The 21,720-nt window shown below is 52.1% G+C and overlaps 1 pseudogene; it reads right to left on the bottom strand.

Annotated features, from left to right (window-relative positions):
* Positions 1 to 252: 252 nt before the first annotated feature.
* Positions 253 to 21,720, bottom strand: part of LOC140591835 (zinc finger protein basonuclin-2-like) — a 154,742-nt pseudogene continuing 133,274 nt past the window's right edge.

Here is a 21,720-nt window from a genome sequence, read left to right as displayed (position 1 = left end):
CCGGACTCGTCTCGATCTCCTCTATCCACTTACGGGGTAAACCTTTATCTTTTCTATCCTTTTTTTTCCACACCACGAGCGGAAAGCCGGGTTCCCATTATAGAGTACCCTTTTAGCTCTGGTCCTTTTACACGCCACATCGTCACGAATCGTCTTCTAGACCTTCAAGACTTCCAGACTTTCAACCTTGAGCACAATCTCCTCCACCAGAGCCTTTTTGAAGGCTTTTGCCTTGGATCCTCCAAGAGACCCTCACTCTACTAGAACCTTCGGTAAGATTCCTTTTGGACTCTGGTCAGGCTTGTTCTCCTTTTCTGGGGGACTTGACCGGCTCTCTTCATAGGAGACCTTCTTTCTCAACCTTGTCTGGGCAGATTGTGGTAACCTTACGGTGTCAACAAGCAATCTGTTAACCTGAACAAGGGGTAAGTATACGGCCCTCCCAGGTCCACTTGGACAGCACGTGGGATGTGGTGGTCTATGGCGTCGAAGACCTTAAACGTGGCCAAGTCTTCTATGGGGGTTAGCCCCACCCATACAACAGCACATTTTTGCACCACATACGTTTGATTCTGCCTTACATAATTTTAGCTCAACTTTAAATCGCTAAACACTTACCTTCGCAAACTTACCTTTAGATGTAACCATTTTAGCCAAAATACTTACCGTTCAATTCCAAAACCAATAATTTTAAACAAAACTTAAAGCTTGGCACAGACCAAAATAAATTCTCTTAAAAGATCCAATTAACCACCTTTAGCTGTTAATGCCAAGCTTAGCCTAACCATAACCCTAAATTGGCTATGGGACACGCCCCGGGACTTGATCACCCCGGGGTCCTGCCTTCGAGTGAGGGTGTCTGGTGGTAAATGGTGAAACACCCGATGATCTCGAGGTACACCACTGATGAGGTGTCCCACAATTCTTTTAAAACCGTAAGCCTTTTCAATCTAAACTTAAATCTACTTACCTTTCTGATGATCTAAAACCTAATTTTTAATTAGCCTCAACCTTAGTCATTTCCTAACCTTAACCACTCAGGGTTATTGCTTAAACCTAGACTAAATTAGTTCTTTTGACTGCCTAAGATTACAGTTAACTAAATTAACCTTAACCTTTGTCTCTTTCTAAACCTAACCAATTAGAATATATGCCTAAACTTAACCTTTAAAAACAGGCCTAACACTTTCGGACCAAAGTCTTTAACATTTAGTAAATCATGCTAACCTATTTAACCGTAAGGTATATTGACAACAAAATAAACCTTAACCTAATAATCTAAAAACTTTTACGTCATTTAGACACCGTGGTGACTCATGAAGTGTGCAATGAACGTGATTTCTGGACCCTGGGAACAGAGTGACAAGCGCCGGCCCGTGCATTGCCTTTGGCTCTCTATACCAAACTGCTCTAGTCGTCAGACAGAGTGGGGAGAGTCATCGAGATAGAACTACTTACACCTAACCCTAACCCTAACCCTAACCATAACCTCTAACCCTAACCCCAAACCCTTAGTCCCTGGACCATAAGGCTAGTGGCCGGGTCCCTAACCCTAAGTCCCCCTACCTAAGGCTACTATGCCGGATCCCTAACCATAATTCCCTTGACCATAAGGCTCTTTAGCCGGGTCCCACACAATATATTTTGCTTTGACCTTTGCCCCTTTATTTATATAGCAATTACCCACTGTGTCCCCTCAATATCCATCTGGCTTCCGTGGAGGAAGGATGCGGGACACAGTGGTGGTGCAATAACTTTTATTTATAATCATTTGGACATGGATGGGAGTAGATGGACCTTTATGAGGTCCTTGGTTCATTGTGTGACTCCACCCGGGGGACACCGGGGGGAGATACGAGGCCACGGTATGGTGCTCTTTATCCCTCGCAGGCCAGTAGCCGTTGGGTGTCTGGCACTGGTAAACCTGAAAATGAGGTGAATGGATTTCCCCAAAGTCTAGTAGACGTATATAAGTCATAGTTCACGGCCAATACCTACCTTGATGGCGTTGTCGCTCCTCCTACCTGTTCCTCCGGGCTGTCCTGGGATCCTGGATTCCTCGTCGTCCGTCTTCATCTCGTCGCCCCTGTAAAGAAAAAAGACCATTATAGCCTCAGTTGGGGATTGGATAAGGTGTGCGTAAGCAGGTGGATGCATGGACCCCAATTGGCCAGTGCATTTCTGTGGCCCTGGGACGCTGGGGTCACAGGCCCTGGGGTTTTTAACCCCTTCTCATAACCATAACCATAACCACTAACCATAACCCTGTGGACAAAATTTAAAGGGGAGGAACAATTTCAGAGGGCAATTGTAGTGGGAGGACTAGGGAGCATGTAAGCGGGGGGATGAATAGGGCCAGATAGGCCCATGCCTAACTGTTGCCCTTGGGCGCAGATGGGGTTTATCGCCAAACTATAAACCGAACCTTAACCCTAACCACTAACCATAACCCTAATCCTCCTCTGCAGCACCCCTGAATAGACCTTACCAGGGAGGCTGAGGAGTGTGATCCCCCTATAGTTGGAATACACCCTCCGGTCCCCTTTCTTGAAGAGGGGGACCACCACCCCGGTCTGCCAATCCAGAGGCACCGCCCCCGATGTCCACGCGATGCCGCAGATGCGTGTCAACCAAGACAGCCCCGCAACATCCAGAGCCTTGAGGAACTCCGGGCGGATCTCATCCACCCCCGGGGCCCGGCCACCGAGGAGCTTTTTAACCACCTCAGCGACCTCTGCCCCAGAGATAGGCGAGTCCACCCCCAAGTCCTCAGACTCTGCTTCCTCATTGGAAGGCGTGTCGGTGGGATTGAGGAGGTCTTCGAAGTATTCCTTCCACCGACCCACAACATCCCGAGCTGAGGTCAGCAGTGCACCATCCTCACCATAAATAGTGTTGATGCTGCACCGCTTTCCCGCCCTAAGACGCCGGATGGTGGACCAGAATCTCCTCAAAACCATACGGAAGTCGTTCTCCATGGCCTCGCCAAACTCCTCCCATACCCGAGTTTTTGCCTCAGCAACTGCCGAAGCCGCGTTCCACTTTCCCCGCCGGTACTCATCAGCTGCTTCCAGAGTCCCACAGGCCAAAAAGGCCCGATAGGACTCCTTCTTCAGCTTGACGGCATCCCTCACCGCCGGTGTCCACCAGCGGGTTCGGGGATTGCCGCCGCGACAAGCACCGACCACCTTACGGCCACAGCTCCGGTCAGCCGCCTCGACAATGGAGGCACGGAACATGACCCATTCGGACTCAATGTCCCCCGCCTCCCCCGGGACATGGGCGAAGTTCTGCCGGAGGTAGGAGTTGAAACTCCCCCTGACGGGGGATTCCGCCAGACGTTCCCAGCAGACCCGCACTATACGCTTGGGTCTACCAGGTCTGACCGGCTTCCTCCCCCACCAGCGGAGCCAACCCACCACCAGGTGGTGATCGGTTGACAGCTCCGCCCCTCTCCTCACCCGAGTGTCCAATACATGCGGCCGCAAGTCCAATGACACGACCACAAAGTCGATCATCGAACTGCGGCCTAGGGTGTCCTGGTGCCAAGTGCACATATGGACACCCTTATGCTTGAACATGGTGTTCATTATGGACAATCCGTGACGGGCACAGAAGTCCAATAATAAAACAACACTACGGTTCAGATCGGGGGGGCCGTTCCTCCGAATCATGCCCCTCCAGGTCTCACTGTCATTGCCCACGTGAGCATTGAAGTCCCCCAGCAGAACGAGAGAGTCCCCGGGAGGAGCGCTCTCCAACACCCCTTCCAAGGACTCCAAAAAGGGTGGGTATTCTGAACTGCCATTTAGCACATAAGCACAAACAACAGTCAGGACCCGTCCCCCCACCCGAAGGCGAAGGGAGGCTACCCTCTCATCCACCGCGGTAAACCCCAATGTACAGGCGCCCAGCCAGGGGGCAATAAGTATGCCCACCCCAGCTCGGCGCCTCTCCCCGTGAGCAACTCCAGAGTGGAAGAGGGTCCAGCCCCCTTCGAGGAGACTGGTTCTAGAGCCCAGGCCGTGCGTCGAGGTGAGCCCGACTACATCTAGTCGGAACTTCACAGCCTCGCGCACCAGCTCAGGCTCCTTCCCCACCAGAGAGGTGACATTCCATGTCCCTAGAGCTAGCTTCTGTAGCCGAGGATCGGATCACCAAGGTCCCTGCCTTCGGCCACTGCCCAACTCACATTGCACCCGACCCCTATGGCCCCTCCTACAGGTGGTGAGCCCATTGGAAGGGGGACCCACGTGCCTTGTTCGGGCTGAGCCCGACCAGGCCCCATGGGTGTAGGCCTGGCCACCAGGCGCTCGCCATCAAGCCCCACCACCAGGCCTGGCTCCAGGGGTGACCCTACCAGGACCTGTTTGCCTTGGGTGACCCTACCAGGGGCATAAAGCCCCAGGCAACTTAGCTCCTGGGATCATTGGAACACGCAAACCCCTCCACCACGATAAGGTGTCGGCTCATTCTGTTTACGCCAAATTCTGACTCTACCATTTGAATGTCTCAACAGAAATCGAGACTCATCAGACCAGGCAACATTTTTCCAGTCTTCAACTGTCCAATTTTGGTGAGCTCGTGCAAATTGTAGCCTCTTTTTCCTATTTGTAGTGGAGATGAGTGGTACCCGGTGGGGTCTTCTGCTGTTGTAGCCCATCCGCCTCAAGGTTGTGCGTGTTGTGGCTTCACAAATGCTTTGCTGCATACCTCGGTTGTAACAAGTGGTTATTTCAGTCAAAGTTGCTCTTCTATCAGCTTGAATCAGTCAGCCCATTCTCCTCTGACCTCTAGCATCAACAAGGCATTTTCGCCCACAGGACTGCCGCATACTGGATGTTTTTCCCTTTGCACACCATTCTTTGTAAACCATAGAAATGGTTGTGCGTGAAAATCCCAGTAACTGAGCAGATTGTGAAATACTCAGACCGGCCCGTCTGGCACCAACAACCAGGCCACGCTCAAAATTGCTTAAATCACCTTTCTTTCCCATTCTGACATTAAGTTTGGAGTTCAGGAGATTGTCTTGACCAGGACCACACGCCTAAATGCATTGAAGCAACTGCCATGTGATTGGTTGATTAGATAATTGCATTAATGAGAACACCTGAGAAACAGGTGTTCCTAATAATCCTTTAGGTGAGTGTATATGCTATGTCTAGATCTCCTGGGGAAATCAAGAGTGTTGCCCACAAACATTGTTCAGCTTTTGGCCTAACATGGTCCTTACGTGTTTTAACCCTTAGGAGTCGGCGGACCCGCCGGCGGGTACACTTGCATTTTTTTCTGGTAACCGTGAAAAGAATTTAAAATGCGTCGTCATGTTTGATCATACACGTAAGTGTAGTACATCATTTGAATCTGTAAATGGTCTACTTTTATTCATGTATACTCACAATATCCACAAAACATTGTGCTTTTGTAAAATAAAGAAAAGAAACAGGGTGCGCTTTCAGCCGTCTCAGTCTCCGCGAAAATCTTTTTGAAACACGTCACTAAAATGAACTGAAACTCCGCGAATACTGCACAGACAGACATGAGAAATATATCTATAGAAAGCTTAAAGTGTCTACTTTTAAATAAAGCAATTTAAATGAAAAATAAATATTTTCAGTTTATGTAATCCATGTGAAACCAAAGAGAGGCACAGAATTTCTGTCGCACTTCATTATCTGCTAATGACCCGAGGCAGGGCACGCCCACAGCCATTCACACGGAAAACAGTCCGGGCAGCATGCGTACAAGGCCACGCCCCCCAGCTTAAAAACACATACAGTCTAATGGTGCGTTCGTTTTTCTCTCGGATCTCGGAAATTATGAGTTGAGTGACATTATGGTGCGTTCGACTATTTCTCTCCAAGTCGGAACTCGGATGAAAACGTCACGAAACGTCAAGAAAAACGTCGCTTCCCATCGGAAACACGCCTCTTTCATGACGTTGAAGTCGGACAAGATTTGTCCCAAGAGCCTGTCACTTACCAGCCAATCAAAAAAAAAGAAAGGGCCTACACAATAGCCAATCAGAAAATAGTACTATTGTATCTGGGTAAAATACAACACAACAACCAATGAAAAGGCATCCTGTGGAATGTCACTCTTGCCTGTCTTCAAAACTTGACAGCCCTGGGGTAAGTTATTAAGTCTTATATAACTCTTATTCTGATAATATTAAACTAATATTAGTAAATATTTTCCTCACTTCAGCTAGCTTTTGTCAGCTTATGTGAAACATTGGCTTTCAATGCCATTTACATAGGTTAGTGTAGCATGTAGATAACTCTGCTAACATGCTGCCTTATGTAGCAAACATGTTGTTTCCTGGTGGCTAAGATAATGCCTTATGGAGTTTACAGATGTTTGTAAATGTTCTAATGTATTTCATCTCGTTTTGGATAGCTTTAGATTATGGTTGCTAATATATATTTGGCTCCGTTTTGTTTAGCCTATAATACTGCTATCGGTAATGTTATTTAGCACAAACATTTCGGATGTAAATGTTTGAGATGCTAACATTTTTTTATTTATTTGTTTTTAGGAATGTGTCTGCATCACCCTTGCCTTCACCAGCACCTCACATCGGGACATGCATGCTAAATAAACCACAAACCAAGAAATATGTTTCTGTCCTCAAATTATTTTCTTGTAGCACTTTCCTCTGTCCGATACCTGACTGAAAGGGGTAATTATACAGCTCATTATGCAGGTCTTTGTCTTCTCTGGTGTGAACTACAGCATTATTCATGAGCATTCCCACCTCCTCGCATATGGCCTTTCTAAACAAAAAGTGTCTTAGAAAATTTAAATGAATGTATTGTTTTCTGTAAATGAGTAAGTGAGATGATTGTCACATCATTTTGAAGTAAAACCTCTACACTACAAGATCCAGGTCACAAAAGTCTTGTACACAAATGTCATGAATGTGTTTTGTGGTCTAATTTCAGTGACTTATTTTTTTGTTGTTTTCAATAATAACGCATAACTGTTTTTTTCTCCAATATAACGACTTGTACATACATGCTGCTCATATATTATTGTAGCCCAGTTTCTGCTGAATACAATGTTATCAGACTTGAGACATTTATATGTTTATAAGTAACTGAAAAATACACAAATGTCAGGACATGTCAGAATCTCTTCAGGGCTCCAAAACACCTTCAGACTCCTAAGGGTTAAAGTTGCGTGAAGTGGAGTGAGGAGCATTCTGAACATCAAACTATTTTAAGATAAATTGTCTGTAACAGGAAATTTAGTTTCTCAATTTATTTCTTATATATTATTTTGTTAATTATTGAGTTCAAAGTTTTGTAGTAAATGGTGATATTGTCATCAATTTGGTGATAATGTGAGCCAAACATTTCTCAAAAATGACATTTGCATAAGTAAAACATTATGAAATTATATTTCAATTTTATTCTGCTGCTGCTTACATATTTACATCTGTCTCTCTCACTCTCTCTCTCTCTCTCTCACTGTCACTCTCTCCAGGACAGTGAAAGTATAGCTGACAAGCCGCTGTATCCTGGTGTACCTCTTTCAAAAGGAGAAAATACAGTATATTGATGTCCAGTCTGTTACGACATATTTTAACCAGTGAATCCCTGATTAACTTATTAGAAATGTTTAACATGATGTTGCCTGATCTTATCCAATCTTCACATTACCTTTTCCACGAAGAAGTTCATCAAAATTTGAAGTTCACTTTTATTGTGAAATCTGTCTAAAATACCTTGGCATTAGTCTGTGGGCGTATCCTTTGTTCTGATTGGTTGAGGGGGTTTTGGCCAAATGGTATCAAAGATGCTTATGCCACGTGTTGCCAAGTATACCTGGCTGCAGCCAGCTGGAGGGCCTACCCTACGTCACCCCACGAGACTACCTGAGTGCTGCTGCTGACCATGTCCATCACATTATGACCGCAGTCTACCTGAGTGCTGCTGCTGACCATGTCCATCACATTATGACCGCAGCCTACCTGAGTGCTGCCGCTGACTATGTCCATCACTTTATGACCAGTCTACCTGAGTGCTGCCGCTGACCATGTCCATCCCTTTATGACCAGTCTACCTGAGTGCTGCCGCTGACCGTGTCCATCCCTTTATGACCAGTCTACCTGAGTGCTGCCGCTGACCGTGTCCATCCCTTTATGACCGCAGCCTACATGAGTTATGCTGCTGACCGTGTCCATCGCTTTATGACCACAGCCTACCTGAGTGCTGCTGCTGACCGTGTCCATCCCTTTATGACCAGTCTACCTGAGTGCTGCTGCTGACCGTGTCCATCCCTTTATGGCCTGTCTACCTGAGTGCTGCCGCTGACCGTGTCCATCACTTTATGACCATAGCCTACCTGAGTGCTGCCAATGACCATGTCCATCCCTTTATGACCGCAGCCTACATGAGTTCTGCTGCTGACCGTGTCCATCACTTTATGACCACAGCCAACCTGAGTGCTGCTGCTGACCGTGTCCATCTCTTTATGACCACAGTCTACCTGAGTGCTGCCGCTGACCGTGTCCATCCCTTTATGACCAGTCTACCTGAGTGCTGCTGCTGACCGTGTCCATCCCTTTATGACCGCAGTCTACCTCAGTGCTGCTGCTGACCGTGTCCATCACTTTATGACCACAGCCTTCCTGAGTACTTCCGCTGACCGTGTCCATCCCTTTATGACCACAGCCTACCTGAGTGCTGCCGCTGACCGTGTCCATCACATTATGACCACAGCCTACCTCAGTGCTGCTGCTGACCGTGTCCATCACTTTATGACCAGTCTACCTGAGTGCTGCCGCTGACCATGTCCATCCCTTTATGACCAGTCTACCTGAGTGCTGCCGCTGACCGTGTCCATCCCTTTATGACCAGTCTACCTGAGTGCTGCCGCTGACCATGTCCATCACTTTATGACCGCAGCCTACCTGGGTGCTGCCGCTGACCATGTCCATCCCTTTATGACCACAGCCAACCTGAGTGCTGCTGCTGACCGTGTCCATCTCTTTATGACCACAGTCTACCTGAGTGCTGCCGCTGACCGTGTCCATCCCTTTATGACCAGTCTACCTGAGTGCTGCCGCTGACCATGTCCATCCCTTTATGACCAGTCTACCTGAGTGCTGCTGCTGACCGTGTCCATCCCTTTATGACCGCAGTCTACCTCAGTGCTGCCGCTGACCGTGTCCATCACTTTATGACCACAGCCTTCCTGAGTACTTCCGCTGACCGTGTCCATCCCTTTATGACCACAGCCTACCTGAGTGCTGCCGCTGACCGTGTCCATCACTTTATGACCACAGCCTTCCTGAGTACTTCCGCTGACCGTGTCCATCCCTTTATGACCACAGCCTACCTGAGTGCTGCCGCTGACCGTGTCCATCACATTATGACCACAGCCTACCTGAGTGCTGCCGCTGACCGTGTCCATCCCTTTATGACCAGTCTACCTGAGTGCTGCCGCTGACCGTGTCCATCACTTTATGACCACAGCCTACCTGAGTGCTGCCGCTGACCGTGTCCATCCCTTTATGACCACAGCCTACCTGAGTGCTGCCGCTGACCGTGTCCATCCCTTTATGGCCAGTCTACCTGAGTGCTGCTGCTGACTGTGTCCATCACTTTATGACCACAGCCTACCTGAGTGCTGCCGCTGACCGTGTCCATCCCTTTATGACCACAGCCTACCTGAGTGCTCCTGCTGACCGTGTCCATCACTTTATGACCACAGTCTACCTGAGTGCTGCTGCTGACCGTGTCCATCCCTTTATGACCACAGCCTACCTGAGTGCTGCTGCTGACCGTGTCCATCACTTTATGACCACAGTCTACCTGAGTGCTGCTGCTGACCGTGTCCATCCCTTTATGACCGCAGTCTACCTCAGTGCTGCTGCTGACCGTGTCCATCACTTTATGACCACAGCCTTCCTGAGTACTTCCGCTGACCGTGTCCATCCCTTTATGACCACAGCCTACCTGAGTGCTGCCGCTGACCGTGTCCATCACATTATGACCACAGCCTACCTGAGTGCTGCCGCTGACCGTGTCCATCCCTTTATGACCACAGCCTACCTGAGTGCTGCCGCTGACCGTGTCCATCCCTTTATGACCACAGCCTACCTGAGTGCTGCCGCTGACCGTGTCCATCCCTTTATGGCCAGTCTACCTGAGTGCTGCTGCTGACTGTGTCCATCACTTTATGACCACAGCCTACCTGAGTGCTGCCGCTGACCGTGTCCATCCCTTTATGACCACAGCCTACCTGAGTGCTGCCGCTGACCGTGTCCATCACTTTATGACCACAGCCTTCCTGAGTACTTCCGCTGACCGTGTCCATCCCTTTATGACCACAGCCTACCTGAGTGCTGCCGCTGACCGTGTCCATCACATTATGACCACAGCCTACCTGAGTGCTGCCGCTGACCGTGTCCATCCCTTTATGACCAGTCTACCTGAGTGCTGCCGCTGACCGTGTCCATCACTTTATGACCACAGCCTACCTGAGTGCTGCCGCTGACCGTGTCCATCCCTTTATGACCACAGCCTACCTGAGTGCTGCCGCTGACCGTGTCCATCCCTTTATGGCCAGTCTACCTGAGTGCTGCTGCTGACTGTGTCCATCACTTTATGACCACAGCCTACCTGAGTGCTGCCGCTGACCGTGTCCATCCCTTTATGACCACAGCCTACCTGAGTGCTGCCGCTGACCGTGTCCATCACTTTATGACCACAGCCTTCCTGAGTACTTCCGCTGACCGTGTCCATCCCTTTATGACCACAGCCTACCTGAGTGCTGCCGCTGACCGTGTCCATCACATTATGACCACAGCCTACCTGAGTGCTGCCGCTGACCGTGTCCATCCCTTTATGACCAGTCTACCTGAGTGCTGCCGCTGACCGTGTCCATCACTTTATGACCACAGCCTACCTGAGTGCTGCCGCTGACCGTGTCCATCCCTTTATGACCACAGCCTACCTGAGTGCTGCCGCTGACCGTGTCCATCCCTTTATGGCCAGTCTACCTGAGTGCTGCTGCTGACTGTGTCCATCACTTTATGACCACAGCCTACCTGAGTGCTGCCGCTGACCGTGTCCATCCCTTTATGACCACAGCCTACCTGAGTGCTCCTGCTGACCGTGTCCATCACTTTATGACCACAGTCTACCTGAGTGCTGCTGCTGACCGTGTCCATCCCTTTATGACCACAGCCTACCTGAGTGCTGCTGCTGACCGTGTCCATCACTTTATGACCACAGTCTACCTGAGTGCTGCTGCTGACCGTGTCCATCCCTTTATGACCGCAGTCTACCTCAGTGCTGCTGCTGACCGTGTCCATCACTTTATGACCACAGCCTTCCTGAGTACTTCCGCTGACCGTGTCCATCCCTTTATGACCACAGCCTACCTGAGTGCTGCCGCTGACCGTGTCCATCACATTATGACCACAGCCTACCTGAGTGCTGCCGCTGACCGTGTCCATCCCTTTATGACCACAGCCTACCTGAGTGCTGCCGCTGACCGTGTCCATCCCTTTATGACCACAGCCTACCTGAGTGCTGCCGCTGACCGTGTCCATCCCTTTATGGCCAGTCTACCTGAGTGCTGCTGCTGACTGTGTCCATCACTTTATGACCACAGCCTACCTGAGTGCTGCCGCTGACCGTGTCCATCCCTTTATGACCACAGCCTACCTGAGTGCTCCTGCTGACCGTGTCCATCACTTTATGACCACAGTCTACCTGAGTGCTGCTGCTGACCGTGTCCATCCCTTTATGACCACAGCCTACCTGAGTGCTGCCGCTGACCGTGTCCATCCATTTATGACCACAGCCTACCTGAGTGCTGCTGCTGACCGTGTCCATCTCTTTATGACCACAGTCTACCTGAGTGCTACTGCTGACCGTGTCCATCCCTTTATGACCACAGTCTACCTGAGTGCTGCCGCTGACCGTGTCCATCCCTTTATGATCTCAGCCTACCTGAGTGCTGCTGCTGACCGTGTCCATCTCTTTATGACCACAGCCTACCTCAGTGCTGCTGCTGACCGTGTCCATCCCTTTATGACCACAGTCTGCCTGAGTTCTGCTGCTGACCGTGTCCATCCCTTTATGACCACAGCCTTCCTGAGTACTTCCGCTGACCGTGTCCATCCCTTTATGACCAGTCTACCTGAGTGCTGCCGCTGACCGTGTCCATCACTTTATGACCACAGCCTACCTGAGTGCTGCCGCTGACCGTGTCCATCCCTTTATGACCACAGCCTACCTGAGTGCTGCCGCTGACCGTGTCCATCCCTTTATGGCCAGTCTACCTGAGTGCTGCTGCTGACTGTGTCCATCACTTTATGACCACAGCCTACCTGAGTGCTGCCGCTGACCGTGTCCATCCCTTTATGACCACAGCCTACCTGAGTGCTCCTGCTGACCGTGTCCATCACTTTATGACCACAGTCTACCTGAGTGCTGCTGCTGACCGTGTCCATCCCTTTATGACCACAGCCTACCTGAGTGCTGCTGCTGACCGTGTCCATCACTTTATGACCACAGTCTACCTGAGTGCTGCTGCTGACCGTGTCCATCCCTTTATGACCGCAGTCTACCTCAGTGCTGCTGCTGACCGTGTCCATCACTTTATGACCACAGCCTTCCTGAGTACTTCCGCTGACCGTGTCCATCCCTTTATGACCACAGCCTACCTGAGTGCTGCCGCTGACCGTGTCCATCACATTATGACCACAGCCTACCTGAGTGCTGCCGCTGACCGTGTCCATCCCTTTATGACCACAGCCTACCTGAGTGCTGCCGCTGACCGTGTCCATCCCTTTATGACCACAGCCTACCTGAGTGCTGCCGCTGACCGTGTCCATCCCTTTATGGCCAGTCTACCTGAGTGCTGCTGCTGACTGTGTCCATCACTTTATGACCACAGCCTACCTGAGTGCTGCCGCTGACCGTGTCCATCCCTTTATGACCACAGCCTACCTGAGTGCTCCTGCTGACCGTGTCCATCACTTTATGACCACAGTCTACCTGAGTGCTGCTGCTGACCGTGTCCATCCCTTTATGACCACAGCCTACCTGAGTGCTGCCGCTGACCGTGTCCATCCATTTATGACCACAGCCTACCTGAGTGCTGCTGCTGACCGTGTCCATCTCTTTATGACCACAGTCTACCTGAGTGCTACTGCTGACCGTGTCCATCCCTTTATGACCACAGTCTACCTGAGTGCTGCCGCTGACCGTGTCCATCCCTTTATGATCTCAGCCTACCTGAGTGCTGCTGCTGACCGTGTCCATCTCTTTATGACCACAGTCTACCAGAGTGCTGCCGCTGACCGTGTCCATCCCTTTATGACCAGTCTACCTGAGTGCTGCCGCTGACTGTGTCCATCACATTATGACCACAGCCTACCTGAGTGCTGCCGCTGACCGTGTCCATCCCTTTATGACCAGTCTACCTGAGTGCTGCTGCTGACCGTGTCCATCCCTTTATGACCGCAGTCTACCTCAGTGCTGCTGCTGACCGTGTCCATCACTTTATGACCACAGCCTTCCTGAGTACTTCCGCTGACCGTGTCCATCCCTTTATGACCACAGCCTACCTGAGTGCTGCCGCTGACCGTGTCCATCACTTTATGACCACAGCCTTCCTTAGTACTTCCGCTGACCGTGTCCATCCCTTTATGACCACAGCCTACCTGAGTGCTGCCGCTGACCGTGTCCATCACATTATGACCACAGCCTACCTGAGTGCTGCCGCTGACCGTGTCCATCCCTTTATGACCAGTCTACCTGAGTGCTGCCGCTGACCGTGTCCATCACTTTATGACCACAGCCTACCTGAGTGCTGCCGCTGACCGTGTCCATCCCTTTATGACCACAGCCTACCTGAGTGCTGCCGCTGACCGTGTCCATCCCTTTATGGCCAGTCTACCTGAGTGCTGCTGCTGACTGTGTCCATCACTTTATGACCACAGCCTACCTGAGTGCTGCCGCTGACCGTGTCCATCCCTTTATGACCACAGCCTACCTGAGTGCTCCTGCTGACCGTGTCCATCACTTTATGACCACAGTCTACCTGAGTGCTGCTGCTGACCGTGTCCATCCCTTTATGACCACAGCCTATCTGAGTGCTGCTGCTGACCGTGTCCATCACTTTATGACCACAGTCTACCTGAGTGCTGCTGCTGACCGTGTCCATCCCTTTATGACCGCAGTCTACCTCAGTGCTGCTGCTGACCGTGTCCATCACTTTATGACCACAGCCTTCCTGAGTACTTCCGCTGACCGTGTCCATCCCTTTATGACCACAGCCTACCTGAGTGCTGCCGCTGACCGTGTCCATCACATTATGACCACAGCCTACCTGAGTGCTGCCGCTGACCGTGTCCATCCCTTTATGACCACAGCCTACCTGAGTGCTGCCGCTGACCGTGTCCATCCCTTTATGACCACAGCCTACCTGAGTGCTGCCGCTGACCGTGTCCATCCCTTTATGGCCAGTCTACCTGAGTGCTGCCGCTGACCGTGTCCATCACTTTATGACCACAGCCTACCTGAGTGCTGCCGCTGACCGTGTCCATCCCTTTATGACCACAGCCTACCTGAGTGCTGCCGCTGACCGTGTCCATCACTTTATGACCACAGCCTTCCTGAGTACTTCCGCTGACCGTGTCCATCCCTTTATGACCACAGCCTACCTGAGTGCTGCCGCTGACCGTGTCCATCACATTATGACCACAGCCTACCTGAGTGCTGCCGCTGACCGTGTCCATCCCTTTATGACCAGTCTACCTGAGTGCTGCCGCTGACCGTGTCCATCACTTTATGACCACAGCCTACCTGAGTGCTGCCGCTGACCGTGTCCATCCCTTTATGACCACAGCCTACCTGAGTGCTGCCGCTGACCGTGTCCATCCCTTTATGGCCAGTCTACCTGAGTGCTGCTGCTGACCGTGTCCATCACTTTATGACCACAGCCTACCTGAGTGCTGCCGCTGACCGTGTCCATCCCTTTATGACCACAGCCTACCTGAGTGCTCCTGCTGACCGTGTCCATCACTTTATGACCACAGTCTACCTGAGTGCTGCTGCTGACCGTGTCCATCCCTTTATGACCACAGCCTACCTGAGTGCTGCTGCTGACCGTGTCCATCACTTTATGACCACAGTCTACCTGAGTGCTGCTGCTGACCGTGTCCATCCCTTTATGACCGCAGTCTACCTCAGTGCTGCTGCTGACCGTGTCCATCACTTTATGACCACAGCCTTCCTGAGTACTTCCGCTGACCGTGTCCATCCCTTTATGACCACAGCCTACCTGAGTGCTGCCGCTGACCGTGTCCATCACATTATGACCACAGCCTACCTGAGTGCTGCCGCTGACCGTGTCCATCCCTTTATGACCACAGCCTACCTGAGTGCTGCCGCTGACCGTGTCCATCCCTTTATGACCACAGCCTACCTGAGTGCTGCCGCTGACCGTGTCCATCCCTTTATGGCCAGTCTACCTGAGTGCTGCTGCTGACTGTGTCCATCACTTTATGACCACAGCCTACCTGAGTGCTGCCGCTGACCGTGTCCATCCCTTTATGACCACAGCCTACCTGAGTGCTCCTGCTGACCGTGTCCATCACTTTATGACCACAGTCTACCTGAGTGCTGCTGCTGACCGTGTCCATCCCTTTATGACCACAGCCTACCTGAGTGCTGCTGCTGACCGTGTCCATCCATTTATGACCACAGCCTACCTGAGTGCTGCTGCTGACCGTGTCCATCTCTTTATGACCACAGTCTACCTGAGTGCTACTGCTGACCGTGTCCATCCCTTTATGACCACAGTCTACCTGAGTGCTGCCGCTGACCGTGTCCATCCCTTTATGATCTCAGCCTACCTGAGTGCTGCTGCTGACCGTGTCCATCTCTTTATGACCACAGCCTACCTCAGTGCTGCTGCTGACCGTGTCCATCCCTTTATGACCACAGTCTGCCTGAGTTCTGCTGCTGACCGTGTCCATCCCTTTATGACCACAGCCTTCCTGAGTACTTCCGCTGACCGTGTCCATCCCTTTATGACCAGTCTACCTGAGTGCTGCCGCTGACCGTGTCCATCACTTTATGACCACAGCCTACCTGAGTGCTGCCGCTGACCGTGTCCATCCCTTTATGACCACAGCCTACCTGAGTGCTGCCGCTGACCGTGTCCATCCCTTTATGGCCAGTCTACCTGAGTGCTGCTGCTGACTGTGTCCATCACTTTATGACCACAGCCTACCTGAGTGCTGCCGCTGACCGTGTCCATCCCTTTATGACCACAGCCTACCTGAGTGCTCCTGCTGACCGTGTCCATCACTTTATGACCACAGTCTACCTGAGTGCTGCTGCTGACCGTGTCCATCCCTTTATGACCACAGCCTACCTGAGTGCTGCTGCTGACCGTGTCCATCACTTTATGACCACAGTCTACCTGAGTGCTGCTGCTGACCGTGTCCATCCCTTTATGACCGCAGTCTACCTCAGTGCTGCTGCTGACCGTGTCCATCACTTTATGACCACAGCCTTCCTGAGTACTTCCGCTGACCGTGTCCATCCCTTTATGACCACAGCCTACCTGAGTGCTGCCGCTGACCGTGTCCATCACATTATGACCACAGCCTACCTGAGTGCTGCTGCTGACCGTGTCCATCCCTTTATGACCACAGCCTACCTGAGTGCTGCCGCTGACCGTGTCCATCCCTTTATGACCACAGCCTACCTGAGTGCTGCCGCTGACCGTGTCCATCCCTTTATGGCCAGTCTACCTGAGTGCTGCTGCTGACTGTGTCCATCACTTTATGACCACAGCCTACCTGAGTGCTGCCGCTGACCGTGTCCATCCCTTTATGACCACAGCCTACCTGAGTGCTCCTGCTGACCGTGTCCATCACTTTATGACCACAGTCTACCTGAGTGCTGCTGCTGACCGTGTCCATCCCTTTATGACCACAGCCTACCTGAGTGCTGCCGCTGACCGTGTCCATCCATTTATGACCACAGCCTACCTGAGTGCTGCTGCTGACCGTGTCCATCTCTTTATGACCACAGTCTACCAGAGTGCTACTGCTGACCGTGTCCATCCCTTTATGACCACAGTCTACCTGAGTGCTGCCGCTGACCGTGTCCATCCCTTTATGATCTCAGCCTACCTGAGTGCTGCTGCTGACCGTGTCCATCTCTTTATGACCACAGTCTACCAGAGTGCTGCCGCTGACCGTGTCCATCCCTTTATGACCAGTCTACCTGAGTGCTGCCGCTGACTGTGTCCATCACATTATGACCACAGCCTACCTGAGTGCTGCCGCTGACCGTGTCCATCCCTTTATGACCGCAGTCTACCTTAGTGCTGCTGTTGACCGTGTCCTTCCCTTTATGACCACAGTCTACCTGAGTGCTGCTGCTGACCGTGTCCATCCCTTTATGACCAGTCTACCTGAGTGCTGCCACTGACCATGTCCATCACTTTATGACCGCAGCCTACCTGAGTGCTGCCGCTGACCATGTCCATCACATTATGACCACAGCCTACCTCAGTGCTGCTGCTGACCGTGTCCATCACTTTATGACCAGTCTACCTGAGTGCTGCCGCTGACCATGTCCATCCCTTTATGACCAGTCTACCTGAGTGCTGCCGCTGACCGTGTCCATCCCTTTATGACCAGTCTACCTGAGTGCTGCCGCTGACCGTGTCCATCGCTTTATGACCGCAGCCTACATGAGTTATGCTGCTGACCGTGTCCATCGCTTTATGACCACAGCCTACCTGAGTGCTGCCGCTGACCGTGTCCATCCCTTTATGTCCAGTCTACCTGAGTGCTGCCGCTGACTGTGTCCATCACATTATGACCACAGCCTACCTGAGTGCTGCCGCTGACCGTGTCCATCCCTTTATGGCCTGTCTACCTGAGTGCTGCCGCTGACCGTGTCCATCACATTATGACCACAGCCTACCTGAGTGCTGCCGCTGACCGTGTCCATCCCTTTATGGCCTGTCTACCTGAGTGCTGCCGCTGACCGTGTCCATCACTTTATGACCATAGCCTACCTGAGTGCTGCCGCTGACCGTGTCCATCCCTTTATGACCACAGCCTACCTGAGTGCTCCTGCTGACCGTGTCCATCACTTTATGACCACAGCCAACCTGAGTGCTGCTGCTGACCGTGTCCATCCCTTTATGACCACAGCCTACCTGAGTGCTGCCGCTGACCGTGTCCATCCCTTTATGACCAGTCTACCTGAGTGCTGCCGCTGACCATGTCCATCCCTTTATGACCAGTCTACCTGAGTGCTGCTGCTGACCGTGTCCATCCCTTTATGACCGCAGTCTACCTCAGTGCTGCTGCTGACCGTGTCCATTACGTTTTGACCACAGCCTTCCTGAGTACTTCCGCTGACCGTGTCCATCCCTTTATGACCACAGCCTACCTGAGTGCTGCCGCTGACCGTGTCCATCACATTATGACCACAGCCTACCTGAGTGCTGCCGCTGACCGTGTCCATCCCTTTATGACCAGTCTACCTGAGTGCTGCCGCTGACCGTGTCCATCACTTTATGACCACAGCCTACCTGAGTGCTGCCGCTGACCGTGTCCATCACTTTATGACCACAGCCTACCTGAGTGCTGCCGCTGACCGTGTCCATCCCTTTATGACCACAGCCTACCTGAGTGCTCCTGCTGACCGTGTCCATCACTTTATGACCAGTCTACCTGAGTGCTGCCACTGACCATGTCCATCACTTTATGACCGCAGCCTACATGAGTTCTGCTGCTGACCGTGTCCATCACTTTATGACCACAGCCAACCTGAGTGCTGCCGCTGACCGTGTCCATCTCTTTATGACCACAGTCTACCTGAGTGCTGCCGCTGACCGTGTCCATCCCTTTATGACCAGTCTACCTGAGTGCTGCCACTGACCATGTCCATCACTTTATGACCGCAGCCTACCTGAGTGCTGCCGCTGACCATGTCCATCACATTATGACCACAGCCTACCTCAGTGCTGCTGCTGACCGTGTCCATCACTTTATGACCAGTCTACCTGAGTGCTGCCGCTGACCATGTCCATCCCTTTATGACCAGTCTACCTGAGTGCTGCCGCTGACCGTGTCCATCCCTTTATGACCAGTCTACCTGAGTGCTGCCGCTGACCGTGTCCATCCCTTTATGACCGCAGCCTACATGAGTTATGCTGCTGACCGTGTCCATCGCTTTATGACCACAGCCTACCTGAGTGCTGCTGCTGACCGTGTCCATCTCTTTATGACCACAGTCTACCAGAGTGCTGCCGCTGACCGTGTCCATCCCTTTATGACCAGTCTACCTGAGTGCTGCCGCTGACTGTGTCCATCACATTATGACCACAGCCTACCTGAGTGCTGCCGCTGACCATGTCCATCCCTTTATGACCAGTCTACCTGAGTGCTGCCGCTGACCGTGTCCATCCCTTTATGACCAGTCTACCTGAGTGCTGCCGCTGACCGTGTCCATCCCTTTATGACCGCAGCCTACATGAGTTATGCTGCTGACCGTGTCCATCGCTTTATGACCACAGCCTACCTGAGTGCTGCTGCTGACCGTGTCCATCTCTTTATGACCACAGTCTACCAGAGTGCTGCCGCTGACCGTGTCCATCCCTTTATGACCAGTCTACCTGAGTGCTGCCGCTGACCGTGTCCATCCCTTTATGACCAGTCTACCTGAGTGCTGCCGCTGACCGTGTCCATCCCTTTATGACCAGTCTACCTGAGTGCTGCCGCTGACCGTGTCCATCCCTTTATGACCAGTCTACCTGAGTGCTGCCGCTGACCGTGTCCATCCCTTTATGACCGCAGCCTACATGAGTTATGCTGCTGACCGTGTCCATCGCTTTATGACCACAGCCTACCTGAGTGCTGCTGCTGACCGTGTCCATCCCTTTATGACCAGTCTACCTGAGTGCTGCTGCTGACCGTGTCCATCCCTTTATGGCCTGTCTACCTGAGTGCTGCCGCTGACCGTGTCCATCACTTTATGACCATAGCCTACCTGAGTGCTGCCAATGACCATGTCCATCCCTTTATGACCGCAGCCTACATGAGTTCTGCTGCTGACCGTGTCCATCACTTTATGACCACAGCCAACCTGAGTGCTGCCGCTGACCGTGTCCATCTCTTTATGACCACAGTCTACCTGAGTGCTGCCGCTGACCGTGTCCATCCCTTTATGACCAGTCTACCTGAGTGCTGCCGCTGACCGTGTCCATCCCTTTATGACCAGTCTACCTGAGTGCTGCTGCTGACCGTGTCCATCCCTTTATGACCGCAGTCTACCTCAGTGCTGCTGCTGACCGTGTCCATCACTTTATGACCACAGCCTTCCTGAGTACTTCCGCTGACCGTGTCCATCCCTTTATGACCACAGCCTACCTGAGTGCTGCCGCTGACCGTGTCCATCACATTATGACCACAGCCTACCTCAGTGCTGCTGCTGACCGTGTCCATCACTTTATGACCAGTCTACCTGAGTGCTGCCGCTGACCATGTCCATCTCTTTATGACCAGTCTACCTGAGTGCTGCCGCTGACCGTGTCCATCCCTTTATGACCAGTCTACCTGAGTGCTGCCGCTGACCATGTCCATCACTTTATGACCGCAGCCTACCTGAGTGCTGCCGCTGACCATGTCCATCACATTATGACCACAGCCTACCTCAGTGCTGCTGCTCTCCGTGTCCATCACTTTATGACCAGTCTACCTGAGTGCTGCCGCTGACCATGTCCATCCCTTTATGACCAGTCTACCTGAGTGCTGCCGCTGACCGTGTCCATCCCTTTATGACCAGTCTACCTGAGTGCTGCCGCTGACCGTGTCCATCCCTTTATGACCGCAGCCTACATGAGTTATGCTGCTGACCGTGTCCATCGCTTTATGACCACAGCCTACCTGAGTGCTGCTGCTGACCGTGTCCATCTCTTTATGACCACAGTCTACCAGAGTGCTGCCGCTGACCGTGTCCATCCCTTTATGACCAGTCCACCTGAGTGCTGCCGCTGACTGTGTCCATCACATTATGACCACAGCCTACCTGAGTGCTGCCGCTGACCATGTCCATCCCTTTATGACCAGTCTACCTGAGTGCTGCCGCTGACCTTGTCCATCCCTTTATGACCAGTCTACCTGAGTGCTGCCGCTGACCGTGTCCATCCCTTTATGACCGCAGCCTACATGAGTTATGCTGCTGACCGTGTCCATTGCTTTATGACCACAGCCTACCTGAGTGCTGCCGCTGACCGTGTCCATCCCTTTATGACCAGTCTACCTGAGTGCTGCCGCTGACTGTGTCCATCACATTATGACCACAGCCTACCTGAGTGCTGCCGCTGACCGTGTCCATCCCTTTATGGCCTGTCTACCTGAGTGCTGCCGCTGACCGTGTCCATCACTTTATGACCATAGCCTACCTGAGTGCTGCCGCTGACCGTGTCCATCCCTTTATGACCACAGCCTACCTGAGTGCTCCTGCTGACCGTGTCCATCACTTTATGACCACAGTCTACCTGAGTGCTGCTGCTGACCGTGTCCATCACTTTATGACCACAGCCAACCTGAGTGCTGCTGCTGACCGTGTCCATCTCTTTATGACCACAGTCTACCTGAGTGCTGCCGCTGACCGTGTCCATCCCTTTATGACCAGTCTACCTGAGTGCTGCCGCTGA

Source organism: Paramormyrops kingsleyae, chromosome 6 (assembly GCF_048594095.1).
Source record: "Paramormyrops kingsleyae isolate MSU_618 chromosome 6, PKINGS_0.4, whole genome shotgun sequence".
Taxonomy (NCBI): Eukaryota; Metazoa; Chordata; class Actinopteri; order Osteoglossiformes; family Mormyridae; genus Paramormyrops; species Paramormyrops kingsleyae.
The sequence above is the reverse complement of the archived record's forward strand: the minus strand, read 5'-3'. Positions and strand labels throughout refer to the sequence as shown.